General features: G+C 50.0%; 1 long non-coding RNA gene and 1 pseudogene across 1 annotated transcript; both read right to left on the minus strand.

Annotated features, from left to right (window-relative positions):
• Nucleotides 1-13009: 13009 nt before the first annotated feature.
• On the minus strand, nucleotides 13010-14685 carry LOC149362485 (uncharacterized; annotated as a pseudogene).
• Nucleotides 14686-16346: 1661 nt separating this feature from the next.
• Nucleotides 16347-17944, minus strand: LOC149362486 (uncharacterized). Its single transcript, XR_016288507.1, has 2 exons — nucleotides 17651-17944; nucleotides 16347-16680 (listed from the first exon to the last, which is right to left on the minus strand). It is a non-coding gene; the product is annotated as an uncharacterized LOC149362486 (long non-coding RNA).
• Between the last annotated feature and the right edge of the window lie 3654 nt (nucleotides 17945-21598).

Genomic DNA, 21598 nt, shown 5'->3' on the forward strand with positions numbered 1-21598 from the left:
CAGTCTTTGCCAGAAATATGCAGCCCAAAGGGTTGGCTTCCAAGCTGTGGAGCGAGGATCTTTAACACATGTTACATGTCGTAAGTTGTTAGGGTTGAGGACTGAAGTTGCTCTTGCTTTCGTGAGATCAGGGTCATTGAGTATGCAAGAGAAGCCGCTTTGTAGGATTCAGAAGCAGACCCCTTGGGCTGTTTACTTTTGTCAAAGACTACTTCTCAGTATTCGTGCCTCTTCTTTCTTACTGGTACCTACCACGGAAAGTTCTGTGGCGGCTACCAAAAAACAAACCCGCTTAAGTTGGTTAACCATGCAATGCACAATTGCGCATACGAAAGAAATCAGTAGAAACTGGAACAAAGGAAAACATAGGGAATTATTTTTTTCTTATGTCATGTTGATCGCAGAAAACTTTCTTGTGTGATCACTTTCGACATTAAAATTAATTTGTTGTAAAATGGCAGAAACGACCGCACATGCCGCCGGTATGATCAGAACCCAAGACCCGCACATATCGCGGATGGCGCTCTGCAATATAAGCTATGGGGGCAGCGGCCCTGCCTTCTACTTTCCGCGATATTTATCTCGATCATCAGAACGTTCACAAGCGCTACCCTCGACTGTAGCAGTGGACTTAGAATATCTTGTTAAAGCGCTAGCGGTCTTTGACGCTAACTTGTGTAAAGAAATATACTTCGTGCAATGGCAAACTTTCGCCTAGCCTCCTCTTGCCATATAAATGGTATCCACCATGATCATCTGATCCGGCGACTCATATTTTGCGCAAGCTATCGGGCATAATCGTCTAGCGGTAACTACGAATGAAAAATTCGCAAGTGGTTATGCTAACCAATTAACAAGGCTAATAAATCCAGCGGAAAATTGTTTTGCGGCAGAGATTCACTATTCTTTTCTAAACTACCACGTTCCTCGCTCACTGCGGCGTTCATAGGTACCAGTAAGAAGAAGCGGTAGGAAAGGTGTGAATACTTTAGTCCGCGGCAAATCAGACACTTCTCGCTGCGTTCCGCTACTATAAGCGCTGCGACCAGAGATAGGGAGTGGAAAGAAGATGGATGACAAAAGCTCGAAATTAATGGCTCGCGTCTCAGCAAGCGTGTTCGCTCAAGCCACAATGACGGGGCTGCTTCCGGAACACTGATCCCAATTTCTGATTCCCCCCATCCACTCCGCAGCGCTCACGCCAGTAAAAGTAAGCGCTGTGCCCAAGATGAGCAAAGGTTTGTAGACAGCTCCTCCTGGCGTCATTTCCATCGCTGGTTAGTAACAAATGTTGTGTTTCTTTGGCCTAGTTTCAAGAAACGCTCACCTGCTCGCTTGACTACGGTTACATTCACACTTGGCGACCGTCGCTTCTCGCTGATGTGTAGCGTTTGCTACCGGTCCACGAACCCATGCTAAACGCCGCCATGAACCACACTGCAGGCACTTACATAAAGGACAGTTTGGGCGAACAAGCATTCACTCACGCAGTTCATTGGTGCATATCCGTACACCTGCACCAGAAGTAAAAAGGAAGAGGCGAGAGGTGGCAAACCAGGCAAACCTGTTTTCCAGCGCGCTGTTTTGGCAGAAGCGCATGGAGACAGCGGGAATCCATGGAAGCCGCCCGGCAGTTTTGATGCTCACTTTGCGTTCCACACTGGCCCAGTCCGCGCTGCTTCCATCACTGTTGATCAGAGGCACTTTTAGAGCTTCATGCAAAGATTTATCGCTGGCACGCCTTGGTGCGGCGGTGTAAGAATAACCGCGAAGCGAAGTGGGAACTAGAGCACTGCACGGGCCTCAATCAGAGGCCCAATCCCAGCCCGGCCCCGAGACCTGGAGCCCAAGCCCGGCCCAGGCCCGCGGCTTTAAGCCCGAGCCCGGTCCAGGCCCGCTAAATGATCGCTCTAGCGAGCCCGGCCCGGCCCGTGAATCCCGGAGTGAAGCCCAGCCCGGGCTCGGCCCGGCCCGTTTCCCAGTAACGCTTGAGGTATACTGCTCACTCTGAGCACGTAGACCGCTACTAGACAGATAAGAAATTGGCCGACAAAGGTTCTGAAACCACAGTTTGGCTTGCAGAAAGTTGATTCCTTTTAACCCAGAAGTAAGTGATTAAGAGTAGTGCTCGCCAGGCCCGTCTTTTGGACAGTGATCTCGTGTAGGTGCGCACAGAAAAACTCTGAAGTTCCGAGAGCCAAAGAAAAAGGGCTGCATACGTGCGTAAATGACTATTTTGCATTCCCCCATGATTTTAATCAGTTATATTTTGCCGCCGGGAAGTAGAAACAAGCTGCCTATAGCAAGCAGAGGGATGACATTTGTTTAGTGGATGCGGTCTTACAGGTTGAACTCATAGCTGAACTGGTCGCCTTTCAGAAGAATCGAAAAGGTACAAGGCTTGAATATTTCACGGTGTGTGTTTTGTAGACTATAAGCGTCCTAAACTAATATGTTCTTCGCGAATGCATTTCTAATACTGTATGGGTATGTTTTTGAAAGACTATCGATCAATGGCCAATTGAGACCGGTTGAATCTTACTCTTACTGGTGGAGCAGAAGATAACGCGCGATCCACGTGATAACTTACAGGGCAAAACACTTGTCATCACAACCAGGCTGAAGAAGCGAGGAGGGATAGACGTGGTTATGAGATGAGATTTACAAACTCTCGCGAGCTTTTCCGGCTATTTCATTTACGAGACATTCCGGTCAGTTGATGAAAAAGAAAACCAAACGCGCTTTAGTTTGTGAATTTTCTAACATGAGAAAAATATAGCTATAAAATAAAAGTTATGTTTTTGGGGCTTAAGGGCCGAAGGGGAGTCAGGCTTTGAGAGACATTGAAGCAGAGGGCTCCGGATCATTGGACCACATGGGTTTCTTCAACGAGCAATGATACTACAAAGTACATGGCTGTCATGCTTGCCGGCCAAAGAGAAATGCGGCCGCCCAGGCTAGGAGAAAACCCGGATTCCCCGTCTCAGTAATCAAGCGCCTTGACCACTAAGCCACCACTGCGTGGAAATAAGGAAATAAATAATTCTATGAATAAAGCATAGTTTTTTTCTCAGCGTGTACTGTAACCCATAGCTCATCCGTGTCGCTGCTCCAATGCCGCAGTTGTGTACTTCACTCCGCAATAGTGAATGAATATTCGGATACCAGCCGTTTCTGTACGGACCCAAGCCCGACTCGGGTCCGCAGCTTTAAGCCCGAGCCCGGCCGGGGCCCGCAACTTCAGGCCCGGGCCCGGCCCAGGCCCGGCAAAACAAATCACGTCCCGGCCCGCCGGCCAGGCTGGGCCCGGGCTTTCGGGCCGGTCCGAGCCTGTGCAGTGCACTAGTGGGAACCACTGCGCCTAGGCTCACGACCATGCGCTCTCGCAGTGGAGGCATCCGTGACTAAGCAGAGTGCGCGGGCCACCGAAGGCCCACTCTATTGGCATGATGCTTCCCTGCGAGAAATCCCTGAATGAACCAATAAAAGCGCCCCTTGTGCACTCTGATGAAAGGAGCACGGCTTCGACCGCACCGGCGGTAATGCGAGCATCAAAACTGCACAATCCGACTTTTTCACAAGGCCGCTCTGCGCATGCGAGCCTGTAGTCCTCCAGCTACACTAGTTGAAAAGAAAACCGCGAGGTCCTATTGGACATGCTCACTTCATGTTAGCGGCAGGCGCATTCTACAGATGGCGCCAAGCACACACATACGCCACTTTGCAGACGCAGCTGGCTCATCATGGAACCAGATCGCTCGTGCTGTCCTCCAGTTGAGTTCGTTTTCATTAAGTAGCAATCTCATTTTCTCCACTCATCTATGTCATGAGAAAAAGGCGGATTGGAACTCCGGACTGGCGCTGTATGTGTGTCCTTACGCTGATAGAGCACGCTGGGAATGAATTTATTTATTTATATATTTATTCAACATACCCCTAAAGGCCCTCGTTCGAGGGTATTACATAGCGGGGGGGGGGGGGGGGGGGGGTCACATGTAACAGGAACACTGTTAACAATCCAATGAACAATAAATAGGCTAAATTAAGATGTGAAAATAATGAAGCACCAGAGAATAAAGAAACAGGCTAATAGAAAGCAATATAATAATAGGTATAGGAAAACAATAAGGCATAATAGAATGCAATCAGATACATTTCAATCAACAGTATATTTCAAATGCCAACGTCGCTGCGGATGAGATGGAGAAATGTGGAGGCGTTAGATTCAGTGGCTATGTGTGCTGGTAGATCGTTCCACTCTATGATAGTGCGTGCTATGAATGACTTCGCAAATGCAGATGAACGACACGCGATGCGCTTAACTTTGTGCGGATGGTCGAGCCGTGGAAAGAAGGCTGATGGTGATAGGAAAAAATCGTGGTGGAGCGATGAATGGTGATACAGTTTATGGAAAAGAGCTAGTCGTGATAATTTGCGGCGGAAGGACAAGTCTTCTAATTCGGCACGATTTTTTAGGGCAGTGACACTGGTAGTATGTGAGTAGTCTGAAAAAATAAAATGCGCAGCACGGTTTTGCAAGGACTCAAAGTTTGCTATGAGATAGACTTGTTCAGGATCCCAGATGGCTGATGCATATTCAATCTTCGGACGAATGAGTGTGAGGAACGCGTTTCTTCAGGTGGGGGGGAGCCTGTCTGAGGTTGTGCTTTATTAGGCCGAGTGAGCGGTTGGCGGATGCTAAAGTTATATTAATGTGGTTATGCCATGTTAAGTCAGATTGCAGATGAACTCCAAGGTACTTGTAGGTAGTAGCAAGTTCGAAAGTGTTGTTATTTAGAAAATAAGTTGTGGGAATGCGAGCGCTGCGAGTGAGAGACAAAAACTTAGTTTTCGAAGTATTAAGTGGCATAAGCCAAGCCGTGCACCATGCGGTTACTGCATCAAGGTCAGTTTGCAAACATTGTTGGTCAGTGATAGATGAAATATTTCGGTATATTACGCAGTCATCGGCAAAGAGCCTGCTTCGAGAAGACACAGAGTTGGGTAGATCATTAATCTATATTAAAAAAAAGGAGTGGGCAAAGACGCTCCCCTGTGGTACCCCAGAAGTGACTTTAGAGTGAGTGGAGTTGTAGTTATTAATGGAGGTGAACTGAAGTCTAGCGCTGAGGAAGTCCGCAATCCAAGTAACAACAGTAGGGTGAATATTCAACTGAGTTAGTTTGAGTATAAGCCTATGATGAGGAACACGGTCGAAAGCTTTTGAAAAATCGAGAAAAACGGCATCAATTTGTCCGCCAGCATCAATGGATGAATGCAAATCATGAACGAATCCGGCGAGTTGTGTGTCACATGAGAAGCCCTTGCGAAAACCGTGCTGGTATTTGAAAATTATGTTGTTGCTTTCCAGGTACTAAAATGTTTGACTATGAATGACGTGTTCGAGAAGTTTGCAGAAAATATTCGTTACTGAGATAGGGCGATAATTAATTGGAGAGGAACGATCACCGGTTTTGAAGATCGGTATAACTTTGGCAACTCGCCAGTCATGAGGTATGAGACCAGAAGACAATGATTCAGAGAACAGGGCAGTTATTATTGAACAAATGGAGTGCGATGTCCTTTTAAGTATTTTATGATTGAAGCCATGTTGGTCAGAACTGGTAGAAATCTTAAGATTATTTAGTATGCATAATATACCAGTTTGAGTAACTAATATTTCGGACATTGATATGTTACGAAAATTAATTAAGCAGGGCACTGACGAGGCGTCTTCGTTACTGAATATGGAAGAGAACGCGTCGTTAAATAGCTGAACACAGTGGGCTTCAGGAACTGGAATCCCATCATTATCAGTAAGAATTATATCGGCATTGTTAATTGGGTTTATCACTTTCCCGAATCGGCGAGGGTTATTTGCTAACATGGATGATAAGTCCTTAAAGAAAAAGTGGCGCCTGGTTGACTTGAGAGACATTTGGTAAAGCTTGTCGCATTCCTTATATTTTTTCCACGCCCTCGAAAGATGGTTCTTATCTGCATGCCTGTAAAGGCGCTTCTTTTTATTAATTAGTCGAAGAAGCTGTTTTCCACTGCTGGCGTCCTCCGGTTCACTTTTGTTTCACCTGTGCCTATGGGAAGTGGGTAAGTCAGTGCCTAACGGGAAAGTTTGGCTGCGGCACACGATCGTCGGGTACTGAGTTTGTAGAGGGACGCTTCACAGGGCGACCGTTGAACCTGTGCCGCACCTAAAGATGGCGACAGTTGTGCGAGGGGGATGCACGGCACAGCCGTAGAGCGAAAGAACCCCGAGGTACGTGCAAGGGGTGCACGGACTCGTGTTCATGACTTAGTGAAGCCCATGGCGTTTTAGCTCCCTATAAGAGCATTTCGGGAGAAACAGATGCTGGAGAAAGGATCGTGAAAAAGTTGCTAATGCGCCGACAAGAACCATTCTCTCACGATCAGTTTTACTATGTGAAATATGTTTACTTCCTGCGCATATCTGTCATTATCTCAGATAACTGCTTATTATCTGAATGTATTTCTTAAAGCGCATGTTTATTTTCTTAAGTTCACCCTTGCTCACTTCTACCATAGTCCTTCAATGTTTTTTTCTGGTCACGAAACTCCGGCCAAAGTTTCATATAGGGACAGCGCGCGCCGCTAGTGGCGCGGCTGTCGGCGAGGGGGCAGGAGTCGCCGCGCGAGCCCTGCTAGCAGCGGCTGTTTCCCGGCCAACAGGCTCATATTCGCTGGGTATTTGTGCTTTCTGGGCATCGGTATTTGGGCTTAGGATGGACACTACTTTACTGGTTATCACCTGAAAGCTTGGCTGCAACATCGAGGCACTAAAAACCCTGTGCGATCGACGACGGCCGCTGTAAATCTTGTTAGCGGCTGTTTTCTGGCAAACGACTAACGCGTTTACTTTCTCTCGTTCCTTTTTACAAAAAAGCGATTTTTGTACATTGGTCCAGCCTTCGCATTCATTTTTACCGCAACTTGCCTACAACGTCATTCTGGAAGATCTAGCGTAGCGATCAGTAACATATCTATTTGTGTCTAGGCTGCGCCATTCTCGGCCGAGTACTCGGTGTCATCTAAGTGCACAAGGCTGCTTAAGGCTGGCGTTTACCTTGTGACAAATACTGCAATCTCAATAATGCTGAAAACAAGACGTTATGGCGGCATTTTAAGAACTTGAGTGCGCGCTACAAAAGCGATCACATGACGAATGCCCCGGTAGTTTATGGTGTTATCTCAATTGTGTTTTTGATGACACTTTCGGAGGTGGCAAAGCCAGCTGCTGAAGACTCTTGCTACATAAGCCATTTATTTACACTTTGTCACGTTGTGACTACGCAGGCGCTGACTAGTGCAAGGAAATCGTGAATTTTTGTTGTTCATTGCTCATGTGGTGGCTTCGCGAAACCAAAATAAGAGACAAGCTGTGAGCGGCCACGCAATAAACCAAAAATGAGCATTGACAGAGACACAGAGAAACATGTGCAAAAAATAAAAAGCGCTAGCGGTTTAACGCGGTTAAACCGAGCAGACGTGCGAACGCATGGGTTTAGCCTGTTTGGCTCATGGTTTTGCTTTGCTGGGTCGTTGGCACGTCTGGCGACGATATTAGACTCAAGTTAAGCTCTGATCGAGGTTAAGCTGGTCTGATGTGTTCGTTCCGAAGGTGGAAATTGATGAAGACGACGGTGTACAATGCGCGCAGCGCGCGAGAGTGTGTTGCAGTTAAGTTTTTTCCTGTTTGGGTCTGCAGGAAATCCTGGCCAATCACCCACCGTGGGTATGCGCCATCGTTTTTGAGGCAACAACGACAGCAACACGAGGCGTGATCGGCTGCTGCGATAGCACAGTGCTCTCGTGCAGCGGCCAGCGAAGCTGATCCGTTCGCGCCGCCGGGGGTTCGAAATTTCCAGGCCTCCGGGCCTGAAATTTCCGGGCCTGAGTGTCAGCTTCTCGCGTTGCGGCGACACTGCTTCTGCGTTGATCACGAACTCTTGAGGCCGAATTATATCCGCGGGGCAAAATGGCTCTCGCAGACACGGATATACTTGGAGTCTAAGCTAAAGCCCCCGCTTTCCTGTCGGGGTATCGTCCGCTTCCATATTTCACGCTGCTCGGCGTCGCTCGGCTGACAGAACAGAGCGGCCTTTTCCTGCGTACCTCCGTAGCCGGAGCGGCAACCCGTCACGCAGCAAGTATTCGACATCGCAGGCTTGCACGTCATGTGCACTGTACTTATTTTGCAAACGAAGGCAAAGTGAAAAGGGAAAATAGTTGCAGCCGCACCGCCGGCCTCCCATTCCGCCCGTAGACTCGCGGCCGTAGAACGCTCGCTTCCTCGCGTCGTTGCCCCCACAGGACTCTTAGCGCCGCCTCGTGGAAGGCGCGGTCAACATATGAAGCTCTCCCATAGCGTTACGGAGAAGTTTCATGACCATAAAAGCATTGAAGGACTATGCTTCTACGTAAGCCGTAATGAAGACGGTCCAAGAGAATCTTACATATCCGACCCCTGTCTCTATTTTATACTGCTACCGGTTTGTGTCGCTGTTTGATTTAGATATTCCGTTCTATTACTTTTACAAGGGACAAGCAACCACATACGACACTAGTACAAAAGTACTCCCTGCCTAATCGTCAAGTATGTTGCTCTAAGTTTCGGCCTCCTAGTGCGAGCGCACTACTTCACGAGGTAGAACGGCTCACCGGTGTGTGTGAAGGTGACACTTAGGAGTGAGTGCCTTGGGCAAACAATAATCGAGTAAATTAATTAATTCAGCAAATATTGCCGCGATTGTGGTTTAAATCCGCGGCGGCGAGTGTCACCAGGTTTGCTGGCCGCTGGCTGAAAACACTATGCTATAGCCGTAGCATAGTGCAACACACAGCAATACACTCTCGCGCTGTGCAATGCATATGGTCTTCGTGCACTATCAAACAAATACTCGCAGTTCGAGCTATGTGGCAGTAGTGGCGGCGCTGCATGCATTGCGGTGGACAACGTTGTGCCAGAAACGCTGCTCTAGAGGAATACGCGTTGGAGTTGACAATAATGCTGCAGATACGCGGCACTGGAGCATAGGCCGGCGGCGCACATTAGCATTGAGGAAGAAAAAAAAATTGGCTGCGGTTTAGCTAAGGTTAAGCCTGGATATTTACAAGCGAAAAGCTGCGGCAAGGCGCAGGAGGAGCCGCGCGTGTAGTGAATACGGTGCTGTCTTAGAAGGTTGCTTTAAGAGACATGTAGTGTGGCGTGCATTCCTCTCGTGTGTACACCAAGATATGAGAGACAGACATTTGCTTTCCTTAAAAGCAATTTTCAGGACAGGACAGGACAATGAAACAAAGTTTCTAAAAATGCTCGGAACGTGTAGACTGAGTTCCCGCGGCCAGAAGACGTGTTCAGATTCCTCTTCACTGCACCTTTGAGCTTCGTCTTTTAAGCTTCGCCTTTTAAGCTTCGCAACTTTAAGCTTCGCGGCACTGGAGCATAGGCCGGCGGCGTACATTGGCATTGAGGAAGAAAAAAAAATTGGCTGCGGTTTAGCTAAGGTTAAGCCTGGATATTTACAAGCGAAAAGCTGCGGCAAGGCGGAGGAGGAGCAGCGCGTGTAGTGAATACGGTGCTGTCTTAGAAGGTTGCTTTAAGAGACATGTAGTGTGGCGTGCATTCCTCTCGTGTGTACACCAAGATATGAGAGACAGACATTTGCTTTCCTTAAAAGCAATTTTCAGGACAGGACAGGGCAATGAAACAAAGTTTCTAAAAATGCTCGGAACGTGTAGATTGAGTTCCCGCGGCCAGAAGACGTGTTCAGATTCCTCTTCACTGCACCTTTGAGCTTTGTCTTTTAAGCTTCGCAACTTTAAGCTTCGCGGCACTGGAGCATAGGCCGCCGGCGTACATTGGCATTGAGGAAGAAAAAGAAATTGGCTGCGGTTTAGCTAAGGTTAAGCCTGGATATTTACAAGCGAAAAGCTGCGGCAAGGCGGAGGAGGAGCCGCGCGTGTAGTGAATACGGTGCTGTCTTAGAAGGTTGCTTTAAGAGACATGTAGTGTGGCGTGCATTCCTCTCGTGTGTACACCAAGATATGAGAGACAGACATTTGCTTTCCTTAAAAGCAATTTTCAGGACAGGACAGGACAATGAAACAAAGTTTCTAAAAATGCTCGGAACGTGTAGATTGAGTTCCCGCGGCCAGAAGACGTGTTCAGATTCCTCTTCACTGCACCTTTGAGCTTCGTCTTTTAAGCTTCGCCTTTTAAGCTTCGCAACTTTAAGCTTCGCGGCACTGGAGCATAGGCCGGCGGCGTACATTGGCATTGAGGAAGAAAAAAAAATTGGCTGCGGTTTAGCTAAGGTTAAGCCTGGATATTTACAAGCGAAAAGCTGCGGCAAGGCGGAGGAGGAGCCGCGCGTGTAGTGAATACGGTGCTGTCTTAGAAGGTTGCTTTAAGAGACATGTAGGGTGGCGTGCATTCCTCTCGTGTGTACACCAAGATATGAGAGACAGACATTTGCTTTCCTTAAAAGCAATTTTCAGGACAGGACAGGACAATGAAACAAAGTTTCTAAAAATGCTCGGAACGTGTAGATTGAGTTCCCGCGGCCAGAAGACGTGTTCAGATTCCTCTTCACTGCACCTTTGAGCTTCGTCTTTTAAGCTTCGCCTTTTAAGCTTCGCAACTTTAAGCTTCGCGGCACTGGAGCATAGGCCGCCGGCGTACATTGGCATTGAGGAAGAAAAAAATGACCTGGCTTAGCTTACGGTTAAGCCTAGGATGCGAAGCATACCGCGGGTGGACGTTGCGCGTCCGCAAGTGAGCGCACGAGTTGAGCCCTAGCTTTCACAGCTGTTGTGACGTCAGCGCCCCTAGCGGACGGAGCGGGAGTTAGGCCGCCGGTGGAGGCTGCACGTCCGCAAGCGAGCGCACGAGTTGAGCCCCAGCATTCATAGCTGTTGTGACGTCATAGCACGTGGTGCGCCGATGTAGGTCAAGTGGTAGCTACGCGGCCGCGTGCGGCGCAGCACGGAAGAGCTCGGTTGTGCGGCTAGTATGCTTCGCATAAAAAGTTGAAGGACGCTTAAGCTTCGCATTTCGAAGTAAAACGGGAGACCATGTGTAGCCTGCCAGGGAGCCCGCGGAACGCCATCGCCCGTTCGGCTTGACGCCTTGCCCGTTGGACAAATCGCTCGGAGTCTCTAGGAGGCCTCTCAACAAACCCGATGCCACTAACTCCAGCATAGCTTCCGTGACGAACGAACGGCTAGCAAGCCGCAAGCTTCGTGGTGATTGCACACCCACCCCGCCACATGGAGTTGATATGGCTGCCTGCCCACTCCGGGAATCCCGGAAACGAGGCCGCCAACGCTTTAGCCCGAGGTTCTCTCAACCGGGCACCGGCGGCCTCCGACCTGGGATTCTCGCGGGAGCGCATGCACTCATTCAGTGAAATGACGCAGGCTTGCAAAACCGAGCGTTAGCTCTATCGTCCACCCCATCCCTCCCTCGACCATTATCATCAGACGCATTGGAGGCTGCTTCAAACACGCACATTACCCTCCCCATATATACGCTCGCGCTATCAACAAGTCTTCACAAACCCCTCCTGTACCCTCTGCCACCAGTCCAAAGCCACTCTAGACCATATACTTTTCCTCTGCCTGGCGTATCCTCCCCAGCGGGGCCTGGAGCACCTTACCACTTGGGAGGCTTGGGAAACCCTACTGCGTTCTGAGGACCCGGCCAAGCGAGCCATCGCCACCGGCCGGGATTCCAGCGTCATGAGCCTCCGGGATATGAACGTTTAAGTCCAGTGGGGCCGTGCGGGGGCCCACAGACCTGTGTGTCCCAGACTCCCCTTGTTGTAAATAAAGTTTTCACCACCGTGGTGGCGGGAAAACTTTATTTCCCACAGTAGGTGTCCTGAAGGACACTCGGCTAGGCGCCAGTTGTAGAGGGCAGCTCCCACCTCGGCACAGAGAGCCCGAAGGTCTCCGCCGCCGTGCGGACCTCCTGGACAGCCCGAAGCTGGTCGTGTAGTGAAGCACTTTTTAGCACTTTGTCCCAATGTTCCTTGTCCTTGACATAGGCGAACTCGATGCACAACCAAACAACATGTGGTTCAAGTCAACACGTTCACTGCACTGTTCACACACATGTTGTCCGTCGTAGTCTGGGTAGATGTGCTTCACGCGCCAGGGGTTGACGTATGAGTTCGTTTGGAGCAAGCGTAACGTGATCAACTGGCTGCGGGTTAATTTCTTATCCGGGAGGGGAAACTCATCTCCCTAGATAAAAGTGCGTAGTGAGCTAGTTTTATGTGAATAATTGATCCCTATACTCGATATGTGGGGTAGCTGTAGGAACTGGAGGGACGCGATCGATGAGCCCTCGCGCCGCCTCGTGTGCGATCTCGTTGAGATTCCACAGGCCTCCCCCGAAGCAACCCATGCGTGCCAGGGACCATGCTCGTCTCGCATTCCGCAGGCCCTGGTTCGATTCCCCAACTCGACCAATTTTCTCCTTGGTCTTATTTATTAATGGTTCAGGGATTTTCGCTCACGGACAATGCCGCCGACGACGACACCGGCGTTTCTGCGGCACGAGGCCCTTAACGCTATTACGTTAAAATACTAGCACAACTTGATCCTTGGGTCAGTGAACCTTCAGTCGCGCTTTCAGGTACGTAGCGGTGGCGTCCTCCTGCAAAGCAAAGCTAAACCGCCAGCCATTTTTTTTGTGTGCGTCCGACGTAAAGCCTCCGATCTCTTAAAATTGCTGCGTAATTCTCGTATGATTCTTGACCATCTTGATGTAATTTTTGGGTTGCAGCAGAAAATTAATTTGGAACTTGTTCCTTGAAGGAAAATTGCAATACACAACTTACTTCTATGAAATTTTTTCCTAAGTAATGTATATCTGCGCTATTTGCAACGCCGGGTTGATTTTGTGAAATAAGTTCGGTTCTCTGCATAACTCTTCAATGCAGAACACCAGCGGCCAGATCTTTCGATTTTATGCGATTTTATTCTTGAAAGAGTGCATCATCGGTGCACCCTGTTTCTGAACCGTCTGGTGAACTTGAGCAGTTCCACTTTTGATTTGGTCCGCCAAGGCACCTCAAGTTTCATCTCCTTTCAGCTGTGAAGTAACCTCCTCGCAGGCCTTCAGAACGAAGACAAGCTTTTCTGGCATCAGTTTACCAAGCGCATCTCTTACAACGTCGATCCCGGAGACAACCATGCGCTCAAAGAGGCCGATCTCATTGGAGTATCCGTGCAGCAGTGAAAACAGGGCTTCACCTTTAGCACTGTTAGATGCAAAAAGATACTTCAGTTCCACTCAAAGTGACAAGAGCTTCAGCTTCCTTTCCGCTGCCTCCCGTAGGGCTCTCTGGGCTCAACTCATTCTCGTCTTTGTCATGTGGCAGCGCAGAGCCCTCCGTCAGAGTTGGTTGGCCTTCGGAAGAATCACTCTCTTCTGTCTTGCCAGTGTCTTGGATGGGAGCTGTTCCTCCTTCGGCTGTGCAAAATTCTCAGTTTATGCGTTGGCCCTCGGCCGCTGTTCGGCTGACATATATTCAAAGTGCCGCTCGTCAGTATAGCAGCGACATGCGGGAACTGATTGTGTCCTGGCGGCGCTGTTTCGGGTGATGCGCCGTTACTGCTCGGCGGTACTCCTCGCCCTTTAATGCTGCCTTTCTGTGGGGGACCAGGGTTCGGCACAACCTTAGGTGATACGCATAGCAGGTTATGTGCGACTTTAGCATCCGAGGAAACACTAGGTGCTTTGCTCGCCGTCAGCAAGCCGATTACCCGGTCTCCAGACATCGGTCTATCTGATAACTTGGTATGGGCTTCACTGCGGAACTGTTCGTACAGATAACGCGTTATAGGCGTCGGAGTGTAGCTGTCAACAGCAAGCGCTTGCTTTCCGGTGAGGACACTCACTGGATTAGGTCCCCTTGCTGTGTCCCCACTCTGATGAAAGATCGGCCAGATGTTCGTCGGTTGGTATTGCCCAGTCAAGGCAAATGCCGTTAGACTTAGGGCGACTTCTTCGCGCTCGATCTTTGGGTATTGGTCATTAGTGAGCAGTAGATCTTGGCAGGCTGCACTCAGATGTCGGGAAGCGGCCGGGGCTACCGGTTCGAGTTGCTTGATAGTGTCTTCGCCCCCAAGCAGCGCACTTGGGTAGTTCTGCAGCAGTGAGGGCGGCTTCGAATTCTCGGGTTTGCAGCCTATAGCCAGATGTGCGGTGACGTCACCGTGAGCGATCGCTTGGCCGCACCTGGAGCAACTAACAGTGTGGTACAGGGAGTCCTTGTGGAAGTGTTCCAGATTCAAGAACGACGGTCCTTAGACTGCGCAGCACCTTTCGACATTTCAGCACCTCATGTGTCTGGCAGTCAAGTATGGGAAGGTGAAGGGCATGAAGGCCACATCTTGTTGGCGAAAGCTGAGGGCGTCCAGTGCGCATGCGTAGCTCCTCTTGGCCCATTGGGAGTAGCAGCCTGCACACACTTTCTGGCAGCAGGGCAGTGTCATCATGGTGGCGCAAACACGTCCGAAGTAAGTGCAATAGCGACTGGTAGGAAGCGGCTGCAAAAAGCAAATTTTTCGCCAGTCGAGGTCGTTGTCGAAGCCGTAGAGTATGTAGGTGGCGTCCAACTTCCCTGCCACCGATGCCATCTGATCCGTCCCCGATGAAGTATACGTGCGGACCCCAGCGTCTCGGTGCACCGAATGGCCGCCGCCGCCAGCTGGCGTCCAAGCCCTCGCCTTCGCAGTGCCAACGGAGCAGCAGCTGCTACTGGAAGACCGAGTGTTCCAGGGGAAGCGGGACCGACGTGTAGCAGCGGTGCCCTGGGCTGTGTGTCTCGGCATACGACCTACGCCGACCAAGAGCGCGCTGCGCTAGACTAAGGCCCAAACTCTGAAAGCTTCCTTTCCTTGGAGGTCTTCCTTACCTCAGGTGAGGCCTCCTTACCGCGAACTTTCGATGGAGGAGGCCAGCTTACTCTGAAAGCTCCCCTCGCCACACCTCAAGTGAGGAACGCACGCCGCGCGTCTGGGTTTGAGGATACCGTCGCAAGCTTCACGCAAACATCCTTATTCAATGAAAAAAAAATTGCTCGTCGAGCAATTTTTAAATTGATTACTAATACAGAGGCGCATTAACACTTTCTTGCATTTCTCTTCAGTAAACATGAAAAATCGACAAAGACGGCTGCAGCTTCATGTGGTCTAGCAACACTGCTAAGCCTGTTTTGGAGACGCTGGACGAAAGCGGCAGCCCTGCGACGTGACTTTGTGCGACCGCATCGGGCCGCTGCAGACAAAGAAACGACCATGCCTGGCAAAGCATACTTTACGCAAGAGGAAAAGGACCTTCTCAGGGACCTCATTCGAATACACAGCACAGTCGAGTGCAAACGCACTGACGCCGTCTCGTTAAGTGTCAAAGCGAAGGCGTGGGAAAGACTTCGCACTGACTTCAACAGCAGGCCGTTCGTACACACCCGAGAACCCAAACAGCTAAAGAAACTATGGGACAACCTGAAGCAGAAATGGAAGCGCGCGAAAGCGAAGCAAACCCGTGATGTAATGAGAACAGGTATGCACATTTCACTTCCTTTTTAAGAGCCACCAGTACCTGGCCCATTTTGTTTACAGGAGGCGGCCCACAGCCACCACCTATGGATGAGGGGCTGGCACAGATCGAAGCCGTTGTGCCGCATCTCAGCGTCCGGATACTGAATCAGTTTGATAGCGACCGCCCGCTCGACTCTCCAAATCTAAGCGTTTCGGGCATCCTGAACGGAATGCTGCGCGACAGCGGACGAGATGACAGCGATGATGGTGCGTACATTCGTTGTGAAGTCCTCTATTTAACGAGGTAGACTGCTCGCGAGAGTGTTCGCATTACATCGCCCAGGGTGCACTAAAATTTGTCCTGTGAAAATCGTGAACGCAGCATAGCAAGCTTTTAGCATGTATGTGCACGATAAAGCAGTGCGACTGGATTGATATCTGCATGAATCCATCTAAAAATGGCGCAAAGAAAAGCACGAAAAAGCAGCGAGAACGGACAGGACAGGAGCCCCTGTCCGTCCTCCCTTTGTTTTTCAGTGCTTTTCTGTGTGCCATTTTTAGATGGATCGCTACTAACTAGCCCAATTTTCTGCTTTATCGATCTGCATGAATCTTGACTGCAGATCTGAGCTGCTTGCATATCCCATGCAGCCAGTTCGGGCAAACTATACATAGCTAAACCGTTGCGAGGCAAAATGACCGCTGTGCATGTTCTCATATTAAAGTGTGCCTAAAATCCATCAGGAAGAAACAGCAACTCTTTCACACATGTACTTTATTGGAAGGAGTACTTTTCATTTTCATGGAGGAAAGCATTTTTTGTTTTTGCAGTACACACGCTGGAACACAGTTCAAGTGATGTAGCAGCTATGCAGTATATGGTGCACAGCCCGTGTACACCACCCAGGGGCAATGAAGATTCAGAAATTGATGAGCGAGGAAATACTGCGCCAGGAAACTCTGTATCTGGGTCTGATGCATCCACACACAGCCAAGGGGCTGCCGCTGAGCAAAGTGTGCAACGTGCCCGTGGAGGACGGCTAGCCCTCTTGCAGGAGGCACTTGATGCCGAACTTCAGGCTTGTCTTGATGCTATAAGGAGTGAGAAAAAGGACAAAGAAACTGAACACAAGGAAAGGCTCAGGTGTCTCAGAGAAGAGCATGAGAACAAAATGAACAACTTAAGGGAAGAACATGATGAGAGGAACAAGCGCAAAGTGCTGCATAAAATGCAGCTTCGGATTTTAAGAGGGAAAGAAAATGTACAGAAACTCAAGCAGGCTGTACTGAAAAAACAGCTGCAGGCAGCGAGCTTTGAATAAGAGACTTCATATACCACGGCCACACAACTTAAGGGGCAATAGATGTGTAATTTTAGGTGCATGTTTTCCTGCAAAAGCAATCTCAAGGATGCAGAGTTACAACCACAAATACATTCCACCACAATTGATACAAAAAAACCTCTTTATTTTGTTAGCAGGTGACTAGCAAGTTTTTAATTGTTTAATGTTTCTGCATGTACTCTCTATGTGTGTGTTTGGCCAGTGTTTCTTTGCACCATATGGGAGCACCATGAGTGATCTTTATGAACTTTACAGCCTGCTTGCCCTTGAAGGTGTTGAAGGAAGAAGGGGCAGTGTAACAGCGATGACAGGAGTGCATATGTGTGAGAGTACATGAAGCTACAAAATGTGAGCACTTTCTGGACAAAATAGTTCCTTTTTGTTTGCTCAGTGTAATTCTGTAAATTTGTTCAAGTTTTAGCATCATGAAACCACAAAATATCAATATTATGTGTGAAACAGTTCATTTCTTTTCTATGCTCAGTGTGATTCTATAAATGTGATCTCAGTTTCAATAAATTATTCCAACTAGTGCTCTTAACAGTGAGTCTATTCGTTTTTCTTCAAACCGTGACAGAATTTCATGAAGAGCACAACTTGACATGCTGTATGAAGCACTTTACTGAGGGCTCTATTAATCAGAATGAACCCACATGCACTATGTGGGTGTGAAAAATATAGCTTTTTGAACCTTACGCTGCTGAAAGTAGTTCATTTACCTTTACACAGACTCCACTCCATGATGCCAGTGCACCGGCGAATGAGGCAGCTACGGGCTTGTGTGCCAAGAACGGCGTCGGATTCCTCTTGACTTGAATTGTCACTCACGTCGGGGTCTTCCTCATCAGGGCCTGGACAAGGGTCTTTCAGTGCACATGCAATGTTATGCAACGCTGCGCAAGCTGTTATAATTGCTGCAGACCGGTCGGTGGCTGTCAGCAGTTTTACTCTGAAGCATGCGAAGCGTCTCTTCCACACGCCGAAGGCTCGTTCCACAGTGTTCCTTGTTTTAATCTGGCTCGTGTTGTACCTGTTAAGCAGAAAGTGAGAAATTAGTTCATCAAAAACAAGAAATTTCTTGCAATGCAATTTCAGTCACACACAATTGCAGCCCCACATTTTGTGCATCTCAGTAAATGCAAAGAATCAAGTGCTCTTGTTCCCCAGGTGCCTCGTTGAGTATTTCAATTTCAAATGTGTCCCCACGTATTTCCTCTTTGTGAGCATTAGACGGGTATTTTCCAGGGCCATACCTTGTACCTCTTTTCTGCACTTGTCCGAGGATCCCTCAGTGGTGGCATCAGGAATGGTACGCAGGCATACCCCTGGTCGCCAAGGAGAATGCCTGGCACAGCTCCTTGTTTGTACAGAGCCATCACTCCGCTGTTGGCAAATATCCTGCTGCCATGGACAGATCCAGGCCAATTTGCGACAAGGTCGAAGAATTGTAGCTCTGGACCAGTGACCGCCTGTGACCACAGAAATGTAGAAATGTTTTGAACGGTCAGCTCCAACAGAAAGAACAGTGTCATAACATGTGTACCGTCCCGATATACTCTATGTTCACTTATAAAAATTATGCAGTTGGTTCACTTAATGCGTATTGCGTGCTGGTGACCAAATAATGTGGTCTTGAATGAGCTGCTTATTATTGGTTTGACGTAAAGCGAGCTGAAAGACTCGGACCAGCTAAGACGACTGACAAGCGATTTTTACGAAATGTCCGTACCGTACTAAGCTGTACAGCGCAAATGCAAGAGCAGTTTTAATGTCTGACCATATTCACTCCCGTGGCAGCACTCTCAAGAGTATTGCCAGTAGAACCATTCCGGCGGACACACAAAATTTACAAGAGGAAGTTCCAAAGCCTGCTTTTCGAAAGTGAAATAAAACATAGCAAGAAGCAAACGCGCGGGCTTCATTCACCCAAAGCGTCCGGGGCCGCACGCACGAAACGCCCTTTACGGAGACGCACCGCGCTCACAGGCGATACAAGACTCCGGAGCAAATGTAAGGAAACAAATGTCAAATAGTGAAGTAAGTATGTATGCGCACTTCCGTAGTCCGCGTTCATGCCGTCTCCTGTCGAGACGCAAACGAACATTCTCTAGCGACACAGGTGGTGTTGACAATGAGGCTCGGCGGAGGTCAAGAAAACAAGCACGAAAGAAACGTTACACATGAATGCACGACGACCTTACAATATTGCCGCAACGCATTACTGGCGCCGCCTAGTAGTCGCGCTCAGGAGGGTGGCGCGCGCTCTTCGCCCTAGAGCTCGCTCGCTAGTCGGTCAGCCGGCCGGGCCGTTTCCGCTGGCGCTTGGACGTTGTGGCAAATATAAACCTGCCTACCTGCTTCTGTGACATTTTGGTGGAGGTGCTGGGTTGGTCCGAAGAGCTTTTGGGTGCCTCCTAAGCCCCGCTACACACCGTGGACACACCTGTGCACAAGGCCAGCCGCCGCTTGAGAGGCTTAGCTCTCGAGTGTGGTCCCCTTCTTTCCTTACCGCGAACCATGACGACTACAGAGGCAAGCCAGTCCGTTCACCTTCCAGTGAGTGCCCAGCCGCTGTTCTTCCATGCTCCGCGTATGGCCACGCCGTTCCATGGCGACAAATTTGAGGATGTTGAGGACTGGTTGACCAACTACGACCGGGTCGCTGCGTTTAGTTGCGGAAGTTGCGGAACATTTATTTTTCACTTCAAGACGCCGCCAAGATGTGGTTCGAAAACCACGAGACTACCATCACCACCTGGCAAGATTGCCGGCAAAAGCTGCTCAGCACATTTGGCAACGACGCAAGAAAAGAGATGGCTGAACTGGCTCTACAGTCCCGAGCGCAGCGGCCCAATGAGAGCGTCGCCATGTTCGTAGAAGAAATGACTCGGCTCTTCAACCGCGCGGATCCGTCCATGTCGGAGGCAAAGAAGGTGCGCCATCTTATGCGTGGCGCTAAAGAATAGATCTTCGTCGGCCTTGTACGTGACCCTCCATGTACTGTGGCTGATTTTAAGAAGGAGGCGACAAGTATGGAGCGTGCCCTAAAACAGCGATTCGTACAATTTGATCGTTCGGCGAACATCACTGCTGTGGACTTCCGTTTGCCGATGAACGGCAACGAGAGTGGCGCCCTTCGCGAGCTTGTCCGAAACATTGTACGTGAAGAACTGCAAAAGCTGCCCTTTCTCGAGCAACACCCGCCTGTTGGAGGCATCTCGGATGTTATACGTGAAGAGCTCCGGCAAGCAGTGCCATCAATCCCATCCCCCCAGCCGCCGCCTGCGCCGCACGTCATGTCCTACAGCGACGCGTTGCGTACCCCTGCGCCAGCACCGCCGGCACCCTACAGGCCCGCTCCTCTCGTCCGTCCTGCACCCCGACATCCAGCTCCGGCTGATGCGCCCGACACTCGACCGCCCGTTCGCAAAGCACACGTGTGGCGTACGCCGAACAATCTACCTCTGTGCTTCCACTGCGGCGAAGCCGGACACGTACTGCGCCACTGTCCATACCGTCAGAGGGGCTTGCGCGGATTCTCACCAGATGCCCCTCGGCCGCGTTATGGTGAACGACCTCGCGACATCGACCAGTACCTCAGCGCCAACGTCCCACCTGCGTCTCCACCGCGACGCCAGTCCAGGTCGCCATCGCCGCGACAGTTTTCCTCCAACCGGAGTACTTCCTTCAGGCAGTCCCCAAGTCCGCACCAGGAAAACTGAGGACGGCGACTCTCGGAGGTAGCGCCGCCGTGGATGAGCACTACGACCAACATCCTCCATTCGCCGATTCGATCAAACATTCCGACCTCCGACCCCTCGCACCGACCAGCAGTCCGACCACTCTCCGACGATCGCCGCAGTTTACCTCCGACGCCCCCAATCGACGCACCGAACGACCAACGAGTCCGACGACCTCCCGACGAGCACAGAAGCTTACCTTCGACGCCGCAATTCGACTTACTGAACGACCTGTCAGTCCGACGATCCGTGATACGGCGCACTTCGTCGACGGTGAGCTTCTTTCCGCTGAGATACCGATCGTCGTTGACAACCACCATACGACTGCCCTTGTAGATACCGGCGCTGATTTTTCCGTTATGAGTCGTGGCCTTGCTACAATCCTACGCAAAGTCCTGACCCCTTGGCACAGCGCGTCGATAAGGACAGCCGGAGGGCATGTGCTGACGCCGCTAGGAGTGTGCTCCGCCCGAGTCGAGATTCGCCACGTAACTTTCTCCTGTTGCTTTGCTGTGCTGGCGGAGTGCTGCGCCCTATCGTTGCTCAACAAGAACCCTCCCGAGAGCACTGGCCATACAGTTCGAACTGACGTGAATCCTGCTTTGCCTTTTGATCGGAAACGCAGCCTTCAAGCAATTCTTGACTCTTACCGTGACTGCTTTGCCGTCACGTCCAAGGTGGGACAGACGTCAGTAGCAAAGCATCGCATTATAGTTGACCCCACCGAACGCCCTATCCGCCAACACCCCTACCGAGTGTGGACTAAGGGACGCGAGGCTATTCGGGGGCAAGTTGATTAAATGCTTCGCGATGATGTGATCCAACCGTCCACAAGCCCATGGGCCTCGCCTGTTGTGCTGGTCGCTGAAAAGGATGGAACACTCAGATTCTGCGTCGACTACAGGAGGCTCAACAAAATTACAAAAA

This window comes from Amblyomma mixtum, chromosome 2 (genome assembly GCF_055824585.1).
Source record: "Amblyomma mixtum isolate Tamu chromosome 2, ASM5582458v1, whole genome shotgun sequence".
NCBI lineage: Eukaryota > Metazoa > Arthropoda > Arachnida > Ixodida > Ixodidae > Amblyomma > Amblyomma mixtum.